The 18,530-nt window shown below is 56.2% G+C and overlaps 1 protein-coding gene across 1 annotated transcript in view; it reads left to right on the forward strand.

Moving 5' to 3' along the window:
- The first annotated feature begins 818 nt into the window (after positions 1 to 818).
- Positions 819 to 18,530, forward strand: part of EDAR (ectodysplasin A receptor) — a 56,954-nt gene continuing 39,242 nt past the window's right edge. Inside the window, exon 1 of the mRNA XM_036873959.1 lies at positions 819 to 1,009. The gene's annotated coding sequence lies outside the window, so the exon portion shown is untranslated. The remainder of the gene's footprint in view (positions 1,010 to 18,530) is intronic.

An 18,530-nucleotide genomic window follows, 5' to 3' on the forward strand; every position in this document is an offset into this window, starting at 1 on the left:
AGCTGTTTCCTTTCTCACGTATGAAGTAAGATGCATGTATCTGGGCTGAGAAGACCAGAGGGAAAAGGAGGGGCTGGAAGCCGAGCCGGGAGGGGTCACCCCCGTTTGCGAGTGGGCTGGGGGTGGGAGGGCAGGAGACACTGCCTCCTTCTTAAGGATCACAGAACTTTGGAAAGCATTGACCAACCCTGAAAGGCAGGTCTTTTCAAAATGTTTGTTTCAAATGTCTTCCTCATCCCTCGTTCCATGGGGTGTATATTTGACTGGAGTTTCGCGGGGTGTGTATGGTTATCTGGAGTTATATGGGGTGTGTGTTATTTGGAGCGATTTGGCGTGTGTATGATGATCTGCAGTTGCATGGGGGTGTATGGGGGGGGCGGGGGACAGGAGTGCAGTCCTGGTGACTCTGCCTGCAGCAGCTGTGGGGAGAGGAGGGCAGGACCGGGCAGGAGCAGTGAACGGCCATCTTGGTGGGGGCCCTTGGGTGCACACACTTTGATGAATGTGGTTTTAATGCTAATTTAGCTTTCTGGTGTTCCCGTGCCCAAAGGCTCCGGTTGTCCTGAGAGAAGCAAGACCCCGCCCCCCGCCCTCCAAAGACGGGAGTCAATGATTTTACAGATTCCACGGGTGTCTTTGGGCAGGAAGTCAGAGCCAGGCGCGAGGGGCGGTGGGGAGGCCCCTCCGCCCGCCGCCCCCTTCCCGGGCCCTGCGTCCAGTGCAGGGAGACGCCTCTAGATGGTGCAGGTGAGTCTGCGTGTGGAAGGCTCCAGGAGGTGCGGGAACAGTCAGGGTGGAGGCCCAGGAGCCCAGGAGCAGAGAGGAGTGGGCTGACAGCACGCAGGGCAGAGCCCCGGCAGCTCTGCCGGCCACCAGCCACTCCACACCTGCTCCCGGGACACGGCCAGTGGCCACCGGGGAACCCGGTGGCCCCGACAGGACGGAGCCTGGCTTTCTTCCCGGACCATCTTCTGCTGGGATTGGAAACGGATCCCCCAGTGGGGTCCAGGTAAGCCTTGTCCTTCCCTCTTGGTTTCCTGAGCTCTTGGGCTGTGGATGAGACAGAGATGTCACTGCCGGGAGACAGCCCGGGTGCATTTTTGAAATGCGTGTCATTTTTAGGTTGCGTTTGAACAAGCTTTCCCGGTTACTGTACGTCTGCGCTACTGGTTCTAAGACCTGAGATTGTTCTTTGTTTTCAGGAAAACAGCAGAAACCCCATTTTGCTCTGGGCTGTGCATCTGGCGAAGGAGCCATACTCTGTGTGCCCAGCGGGCTTGGGATCTCGGCTACTGAGACGCCAGGGTCTCCAGGAGCCTGAAAGTTTGCTTCCTGGGGAGGCAAGCAGCGGCTGGGGTCCCACCCCGGGTCCCCTGAGCCACCTTCCCTTCAAGACTGAGGCCGAGGTTATGGCCGCCGTGTTTTTGGGGTGCGGGGGACAGAGAGTGAGCGGGTGAGGATGCACGTCTGGTGGCTTCAGCTCTCACTTCAGCCAGGAGTTTCCACTCGATGCCCTGGCAGATCAGGGCCGGCTTGGGTTCCGGCACCAGAGCGGCTGATTCCCCATCTCCCCGCCGTAAATGCACCTGCTCCGTGGAGGCTGGAGGTGTTAGGGGAGCGGGGACAGCGGTGAGGGTCCAAGAGGGACGTTAAAGCCATAAGGAGTGGAGTGAGTTGATACATCAGCAGAGAGGAAGCCCCGTCCGTCCATCAGGGGAGCTTGATGGAGTTGGAGAGACTTGGGATAGGAGGTGACGGCTGACAAACGGGATGGGGAGGGCCTGAGGAAGCCCAGCCTCTCCTGCCCTGAGGTTCTGAAGTCTGAAGTCGCATAGTGAGACATCTCTAACCGAGAGTGAAACTGCAGCTAATTCAAAATATTTAAGAGGTAAAAATCCATCATGAGCTAAAGGAGAAAAGGGATCAATTCAAATAACAGAAATATTTCCCACCCAATTTAACGCGCTGAGATTTCTAAGCCTTAAAACCTTCCAAGTTACGTCTCAACAGGGTCCACCATAAAGAGAGCAACTCAGTAAAGCTGGGGAATGAGCATTAGTCCCGACGGCTGCCCCGTGTCCCTTGTCACTGGAGGAGAGGATGGGGGCCCTGCCTGGGCTTGGTCAGCTGGGGTCTCTCTGTGCCTAACCACCCCCCACCCCCACCCCGCCAAGTGAGCCAGGCTATGACAAGGGAGAATTCTCTGACGGCACATTTGGAGGGTAATCCTGGAAGCACATGTCTTTGAGAGGAAAGAGTCAATAAAATTTCCCTGAAATGTTTGATTTTCACCCTCTGGCTACTATCCAGTTTCTGAAAGTAAACAGGGTTTTCATGTTGCGGCATGTTCGTATTTGTGAAGCTCAGACGTGGGGGCTCGCCCTCCTCCTTGGGTGTCACTGTGTCCTGCGCCTCGTGCAGCCCCACCATGCTCAGACCTGGCCTGTCCCCCACGTCACGGGGTGCAAAGCCCACTGACACTTTTAACTGGGGCGCATCCTCCCATCAAAGTTGCTGAGGTCCCAAAGGACCACAGATGAAAGCCAGGTCACCCGAGTCTTCTTTCTGACTTTTGTGGCTTCCAAAAAATGAAGTTCATTCTCAAGCAAATGCCCAGGAACCCAACTTCAAAGACTCCGGTAAACCTGAAAGTCAAACACAGAAGCTGTAAACAGGATGGCCCTTTGGAAGCCAGCCCGGTGATGAAATGTTCACCCCGCCGTCTCCCTCCTGGCCCCCCGGGTCCTGCCTGCACACCTCCCTGCAGCTCTCCCCCTGGCCCTGGTTTCCTCAGTTATCCCCACGGACACCTGCCTGCTTGTTGCTTTGATGCTGTTCTCGGCTCTGCATAGGTAATTCCGCCCACCAAGAGCATCGTTAATTAACTTGCATTAAGCTCACTTAGCACATTAGAGCCACTAGGAAACGAAGGCCGGGCCTCCACCCTCTGAGAGCCTCCCCGCCATGGCCGAGGTTGCTGCCCACAGTGAGCTCACATGCCCGGGTGGGACCCGTATTCAATCTCAGATTACTTCCCCCGGAATAAAGCAAGCGACGATGAGCTGACACCCGGGCCCTTAGCCTCTGCCCTTCGTTTCTATGGCACTTTACATGTTCATGCTTGTCTTCCCTGCTTTTCAAATAAGGGGGTCGGGCCCTAGAAAGGGGAAGGGACTTGTCCGTGGCCACAGCACAGGCGGCGATGCGACAGCAGCCGTGGCTGACGAGGGCGGAGCACCGGGCGACCAGACTCAGGCTGTGTCCCTCGAGGGCAGGAAGGGGAGCTGACACCAGACGCTCAGTTGCTGCCTCTGTGGGGATGAGCAGAGAAAGTGCCAGGACCACCCCGCCCCCAGGTGCGACAGGTAGACCTCAGGTCTGGGGTCGTGTCAGCCTAGATGCCACACGTGTCTCTGGGAGTCTCCCCGACAAAGGTTTGGTGGCAGAGAAAAGCGGGGTGGAAAGGCGGCACTGCTGTTCGTCTACAGAGCAAATGGGTGACTGTGGGTGATTTCAGGCGGTTCAGTCTGATGCACTCGAGCAATGAAGAGAGATTTTCACGGGGCCTTGGGGGTCAGGCCCGGCCTCTGTCAGCACAGAGAGTGAGACTGCACTGCGTTTCTCTCCACTGTCTGTCCCAAGGGCACCAGGCGTTGTCCGGGGTGGGTGCCCCACGTGGTCGGAGCTCAGGAGAAGTGTGGCCAGGGTCTCGGGAGCAGGGTGGGCCTCACCCAACAGCGCTCGAGGGGTCCCACCCTCCAAGGCGGCTTTGGTGCCCCCCTCGAGCACGGAGGGCGCTCGGTGCACATACATCTGGGTGGTAGGTGGGATCCATCATGTCAGAGAAAGGTCGCCAGCCATTCTAATCACACCATGGGCTCAAGGGGCCCAGGAACGGCCAATAGGCAGCAGATCCCATTGGAGCCAGCCCTCTGGGTGCAGAGATGCGGTACTCCAAGCCTGGCGCTCAGGTCATCCAAGGTGGGACAGGCACACGCCAGGACCCGCGGAAATGCCCAGAGCTCTGGCACATGAATCTCGCAGAACTAACTACCAGGAGGCCTTCCTCCGTCTCCGGCAGATGGGTCACTGGGTGTGTCCAGTGGGGCGGTGGAGACCAGCCTTCCCCGGGGAGACGCGCTTGCAGTGAGAAGGCGGCCATGCCCCCTGGCCAGCTGGGTCCTCCAGACGCTCTCGGGCGGTGAGTCAGGCCGGGCCCCTCACTTGGCAGGGAGGGGCCCTGCTGGCGGGTCCCTCTCCCCACGGACTCAGCAGCCCCTGCCCAGCTGCCTTCACCGTGGCCGTGAGGGCCCCGCACTCGGAAGCCCAGCTCAGCTGCGGTGTTTCCAGATCCCTCAGGGTCGACACCTTTCAGAGGCTGGATACAGCAACTAAAAGGTGAGCCCAAACACTGACATAAGATATTAGTCTCCCAAAAATGATAGGGAGAGAATTCTGCCAACAGCACCTTAATCCTGGCATAAAGCACTTTCTCAGGATGTGAAGACAGACACGCGAATCCAGATTACAAATGCAAACCGAGAGGCCACCGTTTGACAGCTATCGGGCTAAATCTTTTCTACTAAAATGTCCATGTTGCCATATTTCCAGTTCCATATTTCTTAAACTTTGTGCCCGGGAGAGAGAAGAAGGTAGGATTTCAAGGTGGGTTTAACGTATGTTTAATGTTCACTCATTCATCCAAGTCTTTTCTGAGCATCTGCTCCATGGTAGGCACTGCCCTGGGACCCCCAGGCGGTGGGGAAATGCCCCTACTTTGGGGCACTTGCCTTCTAGTGAGGACAGAGGAGCCACAGTCCAGAGACATGAATGACACTCCCGTAAACCCAGTGCCAGGAAGATATAAGTGGGCGCGCGGAGAAGTGCCTGGGTGAGAGTGAGGGGCGTCCTGAGAAGTGGAATCTGAGAGGTGGCCAAGGAAAGCCCGGGTGGGGTGGACCCGAGACGCCTTGCCCCAGCTGGAGGGCAGTGTGGCTACAGCAGAAGGAAGGCGGGGTGAACAGGAGGAGGTGACAGAGGAGACCAGGGATGGAGTGAGCAGAGCTGGAGGCCATGGTGAGGAGTCTGGGTTTCAGCGAGGACAGTGGGAAGGCAAACAAAACAGTGACTCAGGGCTGCCCGTGTCATTCTGGGACCGTCAGTGCCCACAGCAAGACCAGGTGGTATATTTTGAAATCCACCCGCCCCCCCCCACCCCACCTTGAGTCAGTCTGTAGGAGCTTCTTTCTGAGAGCGCTGCTGGGGCTGAAGGGGCAGGATGGCCACTGGCGCTGGAGGGTGGGAGTCGGGCAGCAGGGGCAGTTGGGTTTTCAACTCGACATCTGCTCTCTTTGCAATGAACAATGACAGAGGGACCCTTTCTGAGAAAACTTTTAAAGACTCCAACTTGAAACATGCTTCCATTTTTTTTTTTCATGTAAACTGCTCATTTATTAGCACTGGTAGCTTACATTTTTAAAAGGCTCAAACTGGAAAGGAAACACTTAAGGTTCTTGTAGAGTCAAACATGGCCCTCCACCCCTTTGCAGCCCTGCTAGATACTCCCGCAGTCAGCCCAGAGGCCCTTGTCAGCGCCACTCCCCAGGTCTCACCTGGAGAGATGGAGACGTGCATCCCAGCACTGGGAGAGAGATGGAGTTGGATGGACAGAACACTGCCCTGATGGTTCAATTCAGAAACCTCTCCTTCCAGGTGAGCTGTTAGGGAACTGAGCTAGGGATCGGTTTAGCACCCGGCTGGCAAGTCAGAGCTGCCAACCGTAGATAGGGTTTTACGGTTTAATGGTTTGATTGAGGCCTGTGTTCTTGCCTAACGAACAACACATCTGGGCCCAGAAAAACCCTAAGTTTTAAAACTATGGAGACACGCTTTCTTAAATGCACTTCAGGACTCTCAAAGTCCATTTTCTTTAAGATTCAGTTCTTAATAATGACTCAAAATGGCTGTTCATAAAACTTCCTGCCCGTAATGAAGAAAATCAATCAGAATGTACACTTTGGGGCTACTTAGATGCTGCATCCTCTGCAGAAACCCAGCCTCTCCAAGAAGTGCAGCCCAGAGTGGGCAGCGGCTGCCGGGTGCAGGGCGGCATCTGTAAACGGCACATTTGCACAGTGTGGTTTTCTCAGATGGGTTCCTTTATGGGAGATAAAATGTCCAATAAGTGTCACTCAAGTTCAGCAGAACCTCTTTTAAAGTTTAGCTCATTCTTAGAGGGATTTGGAGAGAGAGAGACCTGTGTGAACACACAGCAGGCATCTGATCTACCCCGTGCCCTCCAGCAGGGCCAGCCCTGTCCCCACGACCCCTGAGGTCCGAGCAAATGCCTTGGTGCCCTGTTAGCTCTCATTTAAGTTATTTTGCTCCCCGTTTTACGGCCAGAGGAAACCAAGGCAGGGATGTCCCAGTGACTGGGGACACTCAGTTTTGAGTCAACTGTCAACACTAAGAAACCAAACTTTCCCCCAAATTGCTGCCTGTTGGTTTCCAGCCTGAGCTTTCCACATGAAAATCATCATCCAAAGAGACCACACGCAGCTCTCGCCCCTGACTTCTTCGACTGGCTGGGGTGTGGGGCGACAGTGCTTGAGAACATTACCCTGATGGCTTTCCCAGTTGTTGTTTTGAAGGCAAATATTTATTCTGTGAAGATTGCAAAAGTCAGAACAGTAGAATGTTGGCCTCTCCTTATGTTTACAGAATCAACAGAATCGAGACAACCACAAATGTGTGTCCTTGTTCCCCAAGGAACCGCCTGTTTCCCTCCTGTGGCACCAATTAAATAAAAGTGGGGCCTCTGGAGATGCAGGCCTCCGTCAGGCCGAACATCATTCTGCCTGTCTTCTGGTTCTCAACGGTGGCCTGGTCGGTGCATCTGGGGCTGTCCTTCCTGTTTACCTGAAGAACACTCCTCAGGGCTTCTCTGGAGGCTTACTTTATGCTCTGAATCTTGCTCAAGGTTTTGTAAGAGGATCTAAAAGAAATAGAAGGCCTGACCTCTGCTCTCATGGCCCACAGAATGGAAGGGAAGAAGCAGGACAGACAGCCTCACAGTCACACAAACAAGGGGACAGAGTCCTCTGGGGACGGGACAGCAGTGCCCACCACCCGCCCTGCACTTTGTCTGTGCCCTCTCTGAGGACGGGGGGCTCCCTCTGGTCTGTAGCAGGTGCCTGGCACACAGTAGGTGCCCAATAAATGTTTACATAAACCAGCCTTTGTGGACACTGATTGCCTTCCAGTGTTTTCCTTTCGTTTACTCTGCCTAACAATCCGTGAAATGGGTCACCGTCACTCCTCGCAGACACGCAGTGGAGGCTCAGGGGTCAGTGAGGCCCAGGAGCTTGTCCTGCTAAGTGGCGGCACTCCCACGCGGGCCACTTGACCCTGGTGTCCTCCCTGGGCTCCTCCAGAGGTCAGGTCTGGGATGGGGGGGCGGTGACCGCTGCAGATTAGATCGAAGTGTAACTTTATATCATAACCATTTCAGGGGCGGGGAGATTTGGAGGGATTTCTAAAGCCCCAGCGACGCTGAGTTCCAGGTCCCTTGGCAGCCGCTCCTGCCGGCCGGGCCCCAGAGCCCGAGCGCGTGTGGTTTGGGGTGGGAGGACACGGGGAGCTTGAGCGGAAGACAGAACCTTCTCTTTCCAGAGCCAGGCAGCCTCCCTGTTCCCAGCGGCAGCGCCGGGACAGCAGGAGGCCCGAGACCAGCCAGATCTCCTCAACTCCAGAAGCCTTGCCTCTCCTCGGGGGTTGGGCTGGACGTGCCCCGCTGGGGTTGGAGCAGAGTGGGCACGGCCGTGGGAGGCAGCAGGGCTTGGGAAATGATGCTGGCGGGGCGGAGAGGGAGGTGGGTGGGAGCACAGCCTGTGTGTCCGCTGGACGGGAGCCCACGTCCTGCTCCGCGTGCTGGGGCTGGTACCCTGGACGGTCGTCACTGTAACGACTCCCAGTTCCCTGAGAAAGGACGGTAGTGCTAACTCCTGGGATTACTGAGCGGATTCCAGTGCGACGAGCTCAGCAAAGGACCGAGAACGGGGCGGGGGCTCCCTTAGCCCTGTCCGTACTCGGCGTGCCCTCACGGGCTGAAGTTACTACAGCAGCCGGACCTCTGCTTCTCAATCATAACTTTGGTTTCATTTACCCATGTCCATCTGAGATGTCTGTCTTTCCCCGGAAGAGCCTGTCAATCTGTCCCGGCTCCAGAAAGCCACTGGGACCCTCCAGTGACAGGGCCGGGTCTGCGAGCCCCATGGAACACGGCGCCTGGCAGGCTAACCCCCGTCCACCCAGTGGCACCCTGACCGCACTCCAGCCATGCCGCCTCCGCTGCCCCTCCTCCCCCGCCCAACACACACAAGCCGCAGGCGCTGCATCCGCTCTTCCTCCTGCCCTGGGCTCTCACCCAGGACGTCTGTGCCGCCTCCACCCCTCAGGTCTCCTTGTCACAGAAACCCTCCCTGGCCGCACTCTGTATAAACAGCAGCTCCGACCCCAAAACTCCTGTGTAAGGCCTTGCTCACACCATGTCGTGTAAATGTGCCCGTCTGTGTGTGAGCCCAGACTGGGCAGGCGATCAGTGAGTCTGTGTGGAGATGCGGATCGCAGCAGGGACCGGGGTGGGCACCCTGCCACCGCCAGAGAGGGGCCTTCCTCCCGGGTCCTCAGGGCCACCCGGGGAGGTTGCAGACGTGACTCTCCTGAGCCCCCAGGTCTGTCTGGAATCAGTGAAGCACGTCGGGGAGGGGACGGAACGAGCTGAAGTTAAAGAACAACCAGGAGACGGACCGGCTGGGCTTCAGGCGGAGGACAAGGGGCAGCGGGTGGCCCCCCAGGCCCGCCCCTCGGACCCCCCAGCACCGGGCCCCATGTCGCAGGCGCCCGGGGCACACGCACTGGACAGCGGGCCAGGGAGGAGGGTCGCCGCAGCCCCGTGCCCATGCCCGCCACCTGTCCGCCGTCAGGAAACGGGGTCAGAGTGAGGAAACGCCACTCAGGGACCAGTCGTTCTCAGGGCAAGAGCTGCACTTCTCCCCAGGCAGTCCTCGCGCTGACCGTCACTGCCCAAGACCCTCGGGTCCTCTGGTTGTCCGCTCTCATCTCGTAACTAATCTCACCCCGGTGGGAGGCAGGAGGGCTCTCCCTCCCTGCAGCCCTGCCGCTGACTGACTGACATCTCCCCGCCCAGGCTCTCTCCCTCCATCCCTCCTCTTGCTCCTCTCCTCACTCACGGCGTTTTGGACAAACAGCTTGTCTGAACTGTGCAACCCTGGCCTCAGAATTCTGGTGGGAGGGGTGTCTTACAGTCTCTGCTCCTGGGGTGCCGTAGGTAGGGTGCATGTGTGTGAAATGCAAAAGCAAACAGCTTGGGATGAGGCTGGGACCAGTCTGGGGAGGTGGGGGGAATGAGGGCCCAGGGCAGCCTCCTGTGGCCCTAGCAAAGAGGGCAGAGGTTTGTCAAACTCAAGCGGCAAGTCTGGCTCTCAGCACCCCAAGCTGGATGGCACCTTAACCAACAGCCAGAGAGGTCTGTCCTGGGCATGAGTTTGATACTCAGGGAGGAGGATGAAGAAGTGCTTTGGGGGTGGGGACAGCAGCCTTCGTATACCTGGATGGCTGAGCATCTAGGAGTTTCAGGTGAATCTCGTTTTCTTCATCACTGAGCATTTTGGAGTTGGCACTTCTTGGCTGTGGGAAGTAGCAGACACCTGAGCCCCCCTGGAGATGTAATGTCTGCTCCTTACACACCCCTGCCCCTGCAAGAACTCCTGAGGGTTAATGGTTTCCTCTTGGAAAGCTTTCAAATTGTGTTCATTTGCGTTTACATGATCTGCTTCCTTCAGCTCTGTGTGTGGATTATTCTCCTGTTGGGTTTAATTTAACCAAGTTTGCAGCTGTGCTAACAAATTCACCGATGCCCCCCTGCTTTCAAATGGCTTTTTCTGACTTTTTTCTGGCTTTACTTCAAGACCAACGCCACACTGAAACGCGCCAGCATCGGGACTGTCTGCTTGGAGTACCTACTTCTTCAAAACCCATTTCCTGTGACTGAGCTTCGCTGTGTCTCTGATTCTAACAAGTTAGTTTAATGTTTTAATGGTCAAAATCAATGATTTCTAAAAATCACTGTTAAAAACAAACCAAAGATGCACCTTCTCTAAAGCTGTCAGCTTCAGCCTCTAGCAGGAGGGTCTGCGTGTTTCCTAAACATGAGGGTCCCTTGCAGGCCTGCTCGTCACAAACATACTGTGAAACTCTGAATCTTTAAGAAAATATCACAAACATGCAGATGTGCAAAGACACCAGAACCTGCCAAGTTTAATCTTTTTGTGATTTTTTTAAATGAGCTTGTTGTATTTAATTAGACTTAGGAGAGACCTGGCCACCTGGTAAGAAGGTGATCATTAGGAACCACAGAGATTTAAGGGGCGTTTTGGGCCTGAGTGTCACGTGAGCCCTTAAAACACTCCTCCTAAACTCTGCCTGGATCCGTTTGTACTTCAAAGACCAGTAACCTGTTTTTAGAAGACAGTCGGTTCTTCTCAGAGCAGACAGAGCCCAGCAGGCTTCCCCTGGAGGTGAGGTCAGGACCCACACAGCCGTCCTCCTGCCCGGGCAGACCCTACGAAGAGAGAGATGCCCGTCCCCGGGAGAGGGGACTGAGCACCGCAGCCCAAGCTACAAGACGACGCTTGTTGGAGCTTGTCTGTTAAAAACAGGCTCCTGAGACTGTGGGTCCAAAGATGCCATAAACCCTGTCGGTATAAGAATTCACTCCTGGGTTCATCGACAGTGTGATGTCTTGCTGTCTTGCATCTAATAAGGGCTAAGAAAGTGATGAGTTTGTGTGAGTGAGAGACTGAGCAAGAGAAGATAGTCTGCCTCTCGGCGGGAGCTCGCTCGGCCCAGGAAAGCCCTCCTGGCCTTTCACAAACACCGAAGGCCCCGCCGCTCTCGGCTCGGACGCCTCATGTTAACGAGGTGGTCTTCCCATGAAAAGGTAGTGTGTGTCTCAAAGTGGAGAAAGCACCGAGCCCATAATAACACCTAGACTCATTTTCCTATTGAAAGAATGATCAGAAAGGGCAAGTTCTTCAAGAGCCAGAGGTGAAAGGCCACCGGGCCTCTCAGGGAGGCTCCAGGCACAGCTCTGGGCCAGAGTCCAGGCCGCGTCTGTCCACCTTGGCTCGTCCACCTGGCAAACGCCAGGGCAGCCCCGCGAGCGACGGCGTCCACTTCCCATCGAGGCACAGCTGCCCGGGCAGCGCGAGCTCCGTCCCCGGGGCAGTGACAGGCACGCCTGCCCCTTGGGCAGCCCCTCCCTGACCAGGTCCAGGTCCTGACGCCATCCTCGGATAAAGGAACAGGAACTCCCGGAGAAATGGCTCATCCCGGGCCGGAGCAGGGACCGCTCGGTGTAGTGAGATGTGCCTGCATCCTGGGTGGGGTCCTGGGACAGAAAGGGGACATTAGGGAAAAGCCAAGGAAATCTGATCAAGTATGGACGTTAGTAATAACCACGATGCACCCGTATAGGCTCAGCGGTTGAAAAAACGTATCCTACTAATGTAAGATCTTAACAAAAGGGGATCTAGCTGTGAGGCACCTCCCAACTCTGCACTGTATTTGCGACTTTCCCAGAGATCTAAAACTGTTCTACGGTAAGAAGTTTGTTTTAGTAAAAACCCCTTGTTTAGACTCAGTTGCGTCCTCTGCTCCTGAGCCATCTTCCAGCATTGGATCCTGGGCCGTGTCCAGCGGGAGGGCCTGGAAGTCGGAACAGACCTGGAACCAGACCTCCTGCGTCCGGCCCTGCTCCTCGCTCTCAGTCCCTCGGTTTCCTTCTCTGTAAACGGGGGTAACAGCTGCCGGCGTGGGCGCCGCATGACTCACGCGTGGCGAGTGTTGTGTGCGCCATGCGTGTTGCTGTAACCCCTCCTTACTACCTGCTGGCCCCCAGTCGTTGCTTGTCACCTTGCAGCTCAGGAAGAGGGTGGCTCTCCTGTCGCTTTGCACGCCTGCCCCCTGGCGTCACCTAAAACTCTGGGGCCACTGGCCTCTGTGGGAGCAGATTGGGTGGGATGGAGGACCCGGGGTCCTTCCCTGCAGGACAGTCGGACGGCCGCTGTCTTACCACGACCATTAAGGGCAGTCAAGCTTGTGGCTCCAAGGAGGACAGTTCCCAGTGTTGGGGGTCAGTGTGGGGCTGTGAACAGCGATACTTACGTGTGCGGCCGGGACTCCCGACAGGCCCTCCAGAAACGCACCCTCACTTTCCTCCCTGGGCAGGTGGGTCCAGGAGCCACTGGTTGCAGGCTGGACCGGCCAGCGCCTACTCACTGCTGGGGCTCAGGCCTGGAAAACCCTGGAGGCTGAGCCCCGGCCAGCCTGGAGGACCATCCGGCATCTGGCGGCCTATTTGCACTAAAGGCAGGGAGGTGCATTATAAACACCTGGTGAAACACCCTCGTAGGAAATACTTTAGATTTGGGGTGCAGGTTGCCGTGTTCTGGGCACGTCTCTGCAGAAAGTTCTAGAAGAAAATTCAAGAAGGGCAAGGGGAGAATAGCCAGGTGGGGCGGGTAGAGCAGAGATGCAGGAAGAGGCACGGAGATGCAGGAGCCCGCCATGCCCGAGGCCGCCCTCTGGGTCTCTGCGACTCCGTTCTGGGCCAACCCCTGCTGATCATTAGCAAGTCAGCCGGGCGGCGCTATTTGTTTGTTTTCAGTTTAGCCAAGTTCTCACTCTGGTGCTGCCACAGCCATAGCTACGAGAGGCAGAGCAGGGAAAATCCACCCACCTCGTTCAGACTCTGGTTTGGCAACACTCGGCCTGTGGGCCAGACGCCCTGTTTCTGAACCAAGCCCACATCCTCTTTGGCTGGGCTGCTCCCGGGCCCGGCGGGCTGGGAGGGGCAGTGGCTGCCAGGCTGGTGCGCACACCAGCCAGGAGGGCTGGGCGGCCGCCTCTTCAGCCATCACACCCGTGAGCCGTACAAATCAATACAGCAAAAATAGGATGGGGGGAAATGGGTCATTTCAAATGAGGTCTTGCAGAAACAGAACCTGACTGTGTATCTAAAAAGGTGGGGTGGGGTTGGGACCGCAGCAGAGAGAGGCGCAAAGCAGAGGAGGGGAAACTTCACACTGACGTTGTCTTTGACCCAGCAACGCCAAGGGAGGGGGCTGAGTCCCACGGGCTCATTTCTCCGAGGTGGTGCCTGGTCACCGGGATGAAGCAGATGCTGCCCTTCACTGGGCACGTGGGGTCCAGCTGTCGGGGGCTGAAACCACGGCTCCTGTAAACTGAGCGTAAACAGTGATTTCTTCAGCTCATGGATGAGGACCTGCAAGGCAGCAAAGCTGCTTCCAGGAGCATCTGAGGAACTGGATACTTAGAGGCGGTTTTTCAAGGATGTTAGGATAATAAAACAGCTAAGGTCCTGCAGAGCCATGAACTTATCATCTTTGGGGTTATCTTTTCTACGAGGCCAAAATCCGCCCTTCAGATGCCTGGGCTTCCCTTTGGTGCAGCAAAGCCTGGGCCCCCTTCCCTCGGGCCCCCGGGGGGCCGTGCTGTCCTTCCAGGGCCCTCATTTCCCAGGTTGGGTAGTTTTCTGAGTCCGGGTCAAGCTTCAGCCCCGGGTGACGAGGGTGCGCACAGTAGCCAGAGGACAAGCCGGCCTTGGACCAGGAGGTGGAGGCTAGACCAGCGCCCGCAGGGCTGCCGAGATGCCTACTCCCAGAATCCCGCCTGGGGGCAGCAAGGCTCAGGCGGGGATGGGAGGGGTCTTCCTGGACCTTCTGCTTCAACCCCCAACAAGCACAGGGGCTCCGTGGGGCCCTGTCCCCTCACTGATCCTCCAGGCCATGGCCGAGGAGAAGAAACCTCCCCACCGCAAACACGAGATGCTACAACCCCGGTTTTCAAAGTTCAAACAACCGAAACGATTTTTGCACCATTAGGAAATAAATACTGCTTTTCCATCTTTGACATCCTGCTTTTTCCTCTCCACGTGTGTGAATATGTGTAATGTACGTAATAGCATGATAGGTATAGCGGGACATCACATACATATTAGTCTTTTTTTTTTTTAAAAAACCAAAGGCACATTTTGGCCAACCCAATTTTTTTTTTAAATTTTATTAATTAATTAATTTTTTTTTCTTTTTAATTTATGGCTGTGTTGGGTCTTCATTTCTGTGCGAGGGCTTTCTCTAGCTGTGGCAGGTGGGGGCCACTCTTCATCACGGTGCGCGGGCCTCTCACTATCGCGGCCTCTCTTGTTGCGGAGCACAGGCTCCAGGCGCGCAGGCTCAGTAATTGTGGCTCATGGGCCTAGTTGCTCCGCGGCATGTGGGATCTTCCCAGACCAGGGCTCGAACCCGTGTCTCCTGCATTGGCAGGCGGATTCTCAACCACTGCGCCACCAGGGAAGCCCCATATTAGTCTTTTTACTGTCGGGGACATGCCCCCGAGCAGAGCTTGGAGCCCTGGGTGAGAATCCACCGGCCCCAGGTGTCTGTGTGTATCTGAGTCACCTGGAGACCTAATCAAACAGCAGATTCTGGTTCAGCGGTGAAGCCAGGGTCAGGGGTGAGGGAGCTCCGCCCTGCTGACAGAGGATGCTGGGGTGCTGGTCTGCGGACACGCGCCGAGCAGAGCACAGGCTCAGGCCCTAACCCGTAGGAAGCCGCTGGCCCAGAGGCCCACCTGGAGGTGGTGTGGCCCAAACACCGGCCGAGGGGGAGGCCAACCCCACTCCCCCACGGCTGGCGTAGGAACTGTTCGGGCACTTCAGGCTCTGCTGCATCTCAGGTTCAGTGCTCTTTAAAAAGCGGGTATTTAGATAATCACCCAGAACATCACGCTGTAGGGTCACCCACACCTGAGGAACCCAGACGGGGTCAAGTCCCCGACCCACCGCAGTTTAGTTGCTACGACCTGGCTCCCCGCGTGTGACTGAGACCGACTGCAACTCCGCCCCTACGCTGGTCCCCGAGAACCAGGTGAGACGGTCCCCGGGGGGTGCTTGGCACGATGCCCGGGGCCAGGCGGGGGGCTCTCCACCTGGACCCGGGACGGCCCTGCGCGCTGGGCTCAGGCCCACATCCTCACAGCCGCCCCGCGTCCATCCCCACGTGGGCGCGAGCACGGCCCTGCTCTGTGTCCAGATGTCCTGCACGTGCCGTGCACTGGGCTGGGGCAGGGGCCCTGAGGCGTCTCCTTCTCGCTCATCCGCAGGGTTTCCGTCCTTTGTCTCTGGGAAGTTGCCGCTCTGCTCACATTGTTCCTTGGGGAGAATTTTATCCCGAGGGCTCTTACTTTCCTTCTAAAAAAATCCGCATATGAAACCCTCAAACAAACAGAGATACACAGGGAATCCCCTGGTGGTCCAGTGGTTAGGACTCAGCGCTTTCACTGCTGTGGCCCGGGTTCAGTCCCTGGTCGGGGAACTAAGATCCTGCAAGCCTCGCAGCGTGGAAGGAAAAGAGAAAGAGAAATCCACAGTCTAGTTTTACCCAGTGATTGTGTCCTCGGAAGCTTTGAGGGAAAGAGGGAAAGAAATTGGTCTGAAGTAAAATTGAGGCAATTAAAGGATCAAACTCACAACTTCTTCTGCAGACACTTTCACCTGCAGCCTCAGCACCTAATCCTTTTCAACTTTTATAACCACCTTGTTTGGCAGAAAGATCAGGAAGTCACTTGTTGCACACAGGACGGTTAGAAGCCTCTTGGATAATAAAAAAGGATGAAAAGACAAGCAAGAAACCTGTAAACGCTAACTGGGAAGACCAGAGAGGAGCAGGCACCCCCTCCTGCCCTCCCATCCTGCAGGCCTTCGAGCCCTTGTCCCCAGCACATTCATCGCAGCCTCGGGCAGCACAAAGCGCCGAGCAAAAGGAAATTCTACCTTTGATATTCTTGATTTTTTTTCCTGGTTTTCTCTGTGAAATATGAAGCCGCAACTGACTTGATCACAGATGTACAGGATTGGCTGGTGTCCGCTCAGCCCCAGTGAAGGGGTTCTGCTTGGCGTCCCTCTGTGGCCCGATCCCATTGGGGAGCTGCTGTCCTGCGTGGGATCGGGGCCCCTTTCCAGGGGCCTGGGCTCCTGCTTGCAACCCCACACGCAGCTCGGGGGGAGGATGGACCACCCAGCACCTGCCCACAGGCAGAGCCCGCCGAGCTGAGGCCTTACGACAAAGCGCTGTGGCCAGGCGTCCTGGAGAGACGGGGTCCCTCTGTGGGACTGAACCAGAGACGGCAGAGCTGAACTCCACTGTCCCGAGGTCAAGGCTCTGGCCCCGCGGGGACCTGGTGAGACGCCAGGCAGTGGACTCCCTGCGCCCCACAGGGTGTCACCCCAGGGGCCCAGCGGGGACAGGCCTCCAATGCCCTGCTCGTCCTGACGTCTGGAAGCTTGTTGTACAGCTCAGCCAACAAAACATGTTGATAACAGAGATAACAGAGACAGCCCTTGAGCAGCTAATAGAATGCTACGTGGAAACATCTTTGAGTTCTTGAAATTTAATACGAGATGGAAGTGGGTGCAGAACAGACCAGGAGGAGAGGATTCTTCAAAGTCAGCCCGATCAAAACCCCTAGGCGTGCTAATGGCCCGACCGCCGTCCATCCAGGGCTTGGGTGATGATACATTTACTGTGCATGTTGGGTCCCAGGTGCAAATGGGGAGGTGTCCGTCACAGATAAGGGACCTGGGCCTGAATTTTATAGCCTAATTTCATTAGCACTGATCTGAGGCTGGTAGTACCTGGTTTTTCCAGTTTTCAGGAAATATACCTTTGCCTGGGGGTGGGTGGTGAGCGGGTACAGAAGACACGGGCTGGGGGAGGGCCAGTGCGGGGAGGGGCCAGGGAGGTGGGCTGTGAGACAGGAAAGGCCCAATATTGAATTTCAGCTGTGATGTGATAAAACCCCAGGCCGGCCTCTCTTCACGTGCCAGCCAGCACCGGGAGCCGAAAGCCCGGGAAGGGCAGAGACTGCCCCCCTGCAGCAGTGCCTGAGCGGAGGATGAAAGGGAGCACAGACGGCCCAAGGTAGGAGGGAAGCCCAGGTCCCTCTGAGGCCTGCGGAGGTCGGGGAGACGGCCCGCAGGGCTGAAGCCCCCCAGGGTCGTCCTTGTTTGCAGTCTCTCTGGGACGTTTGTGGTCACTGAAGGACGGAACCATGACCTTGGGGACTCAGGGAAAACCACACCCCCAGACACAAATTTTAACTCTCTGGGGGAATATGAAATAAAGAGCAAGGTTTTAGGAAGTTAGTGTAAAACAAGCAGGTTGCGTAACTGAGGACAAAAAGCCTCAGATTGTTAAAAAAATACATTTTCAAGTCTAAGCTGAACTTCGTAGGATTTAATTAGAATGAATGACGGACCCCTACTCTAAGCGTGTTTTTGCGAGGCTGCGTGGTGTGTAGAGTTGACTGCAGTTTGGGGGCTTTGATGGAGAAGGACTGGGTCTCCCGGGAGAAGCCTCCCCCCACCAGGGCGGGGACACTCCTGCATGGGCAGTGGGTTCACCTAACAAATGGCGTCGAAGCCAGCGTTTTGTGAGCTCTCATCTGAATTTACTTCAATGCTCTTGGCTTCCTAGAATTGGTTTGCTATTTGCTGTTCCTTTTGCTCATAGAAACTTGGTTCTTTAAATAGGGGTCTCTTAGTTGTCAAAAAACGATCCTTGTTTCCATCACTGGTTACTGTGGGGTTTTTTTCCCAAAAGTGTCTGCCTTGCTGTTTAGAATATGAACTTTTATTTCCCATATTTTGGGTTTCACATTCCATTTAGGGGAAGGATGAGAGAAATGTTGGTGGGTTGGTCATGTGACCTGGGCATGGAGGTCACATGACCTGGGCGTGCATCCAGCTGGGGCACAGACTCACTGAAGGCCCGCAGAGAAGTCCTGGACCACTCGGAGCCTCAGTTTCCTCGGGACTGAGCCTCACTGCCCATCCCACAGGGAGGTAGATGGCCACCTAGACAAGCCTAGATACTTAGAACATCTGAGAGGTGAGAGATTGAAGGGCCTTCTCTGTCCTGCCCGGTGGGGTCTCCACTAGCCACAAAGGACTGTATATTTAAAGTGATTAAAACTAGTTAACATTCAAGACACAGTTCCCCAGTCACACCAGCCGTACTCAAGGGCTTAGCGGCTGTGTGGACAGTGGCCGTCGTCCTGGATGAGGCCGGGCTCAGAAAGCAGTGGGGAGGTGAGTGTAGGACCGGCCGGGGCGGGAGCCGGGGCTGGACTCTGCTGGAGCCCGGCCCACAGATAGTCCAGAGAGCGCGGGCGTCCTTGCTTCCGCTTTCTGTCCACGTCTTTTCAGGTAGAACTGACAGAATGAAGGGCCCCCCGTTTGCAGGTGGCAGGTCGGGGCTAGGCACCCCCGTGAGACCCTCGGCCTGGGAATTGCCCTGCACTGGTCAGAACACCCGAAGAGCCCAGGTTCATTCTTCTGCTGAAATGGCAACTCACTCTTGTGGTTGACG

The sequence above is a fragment of the Balaenoptera musculus genome, chromosome 13 (assembly GCF_009873245.2).
Source record: "Balaenoptera musculus isolate JJ_BM4_2016_0621 chromosome 13, mBalMus1.pri.v3, whole genome shotgun sequence".
NCBI lineage: Eukaryota > Metazoa > Chordata > Mammalia > Artiodactyla > Balaenopteridae > Balaenoptera > Balaenoptera musculus.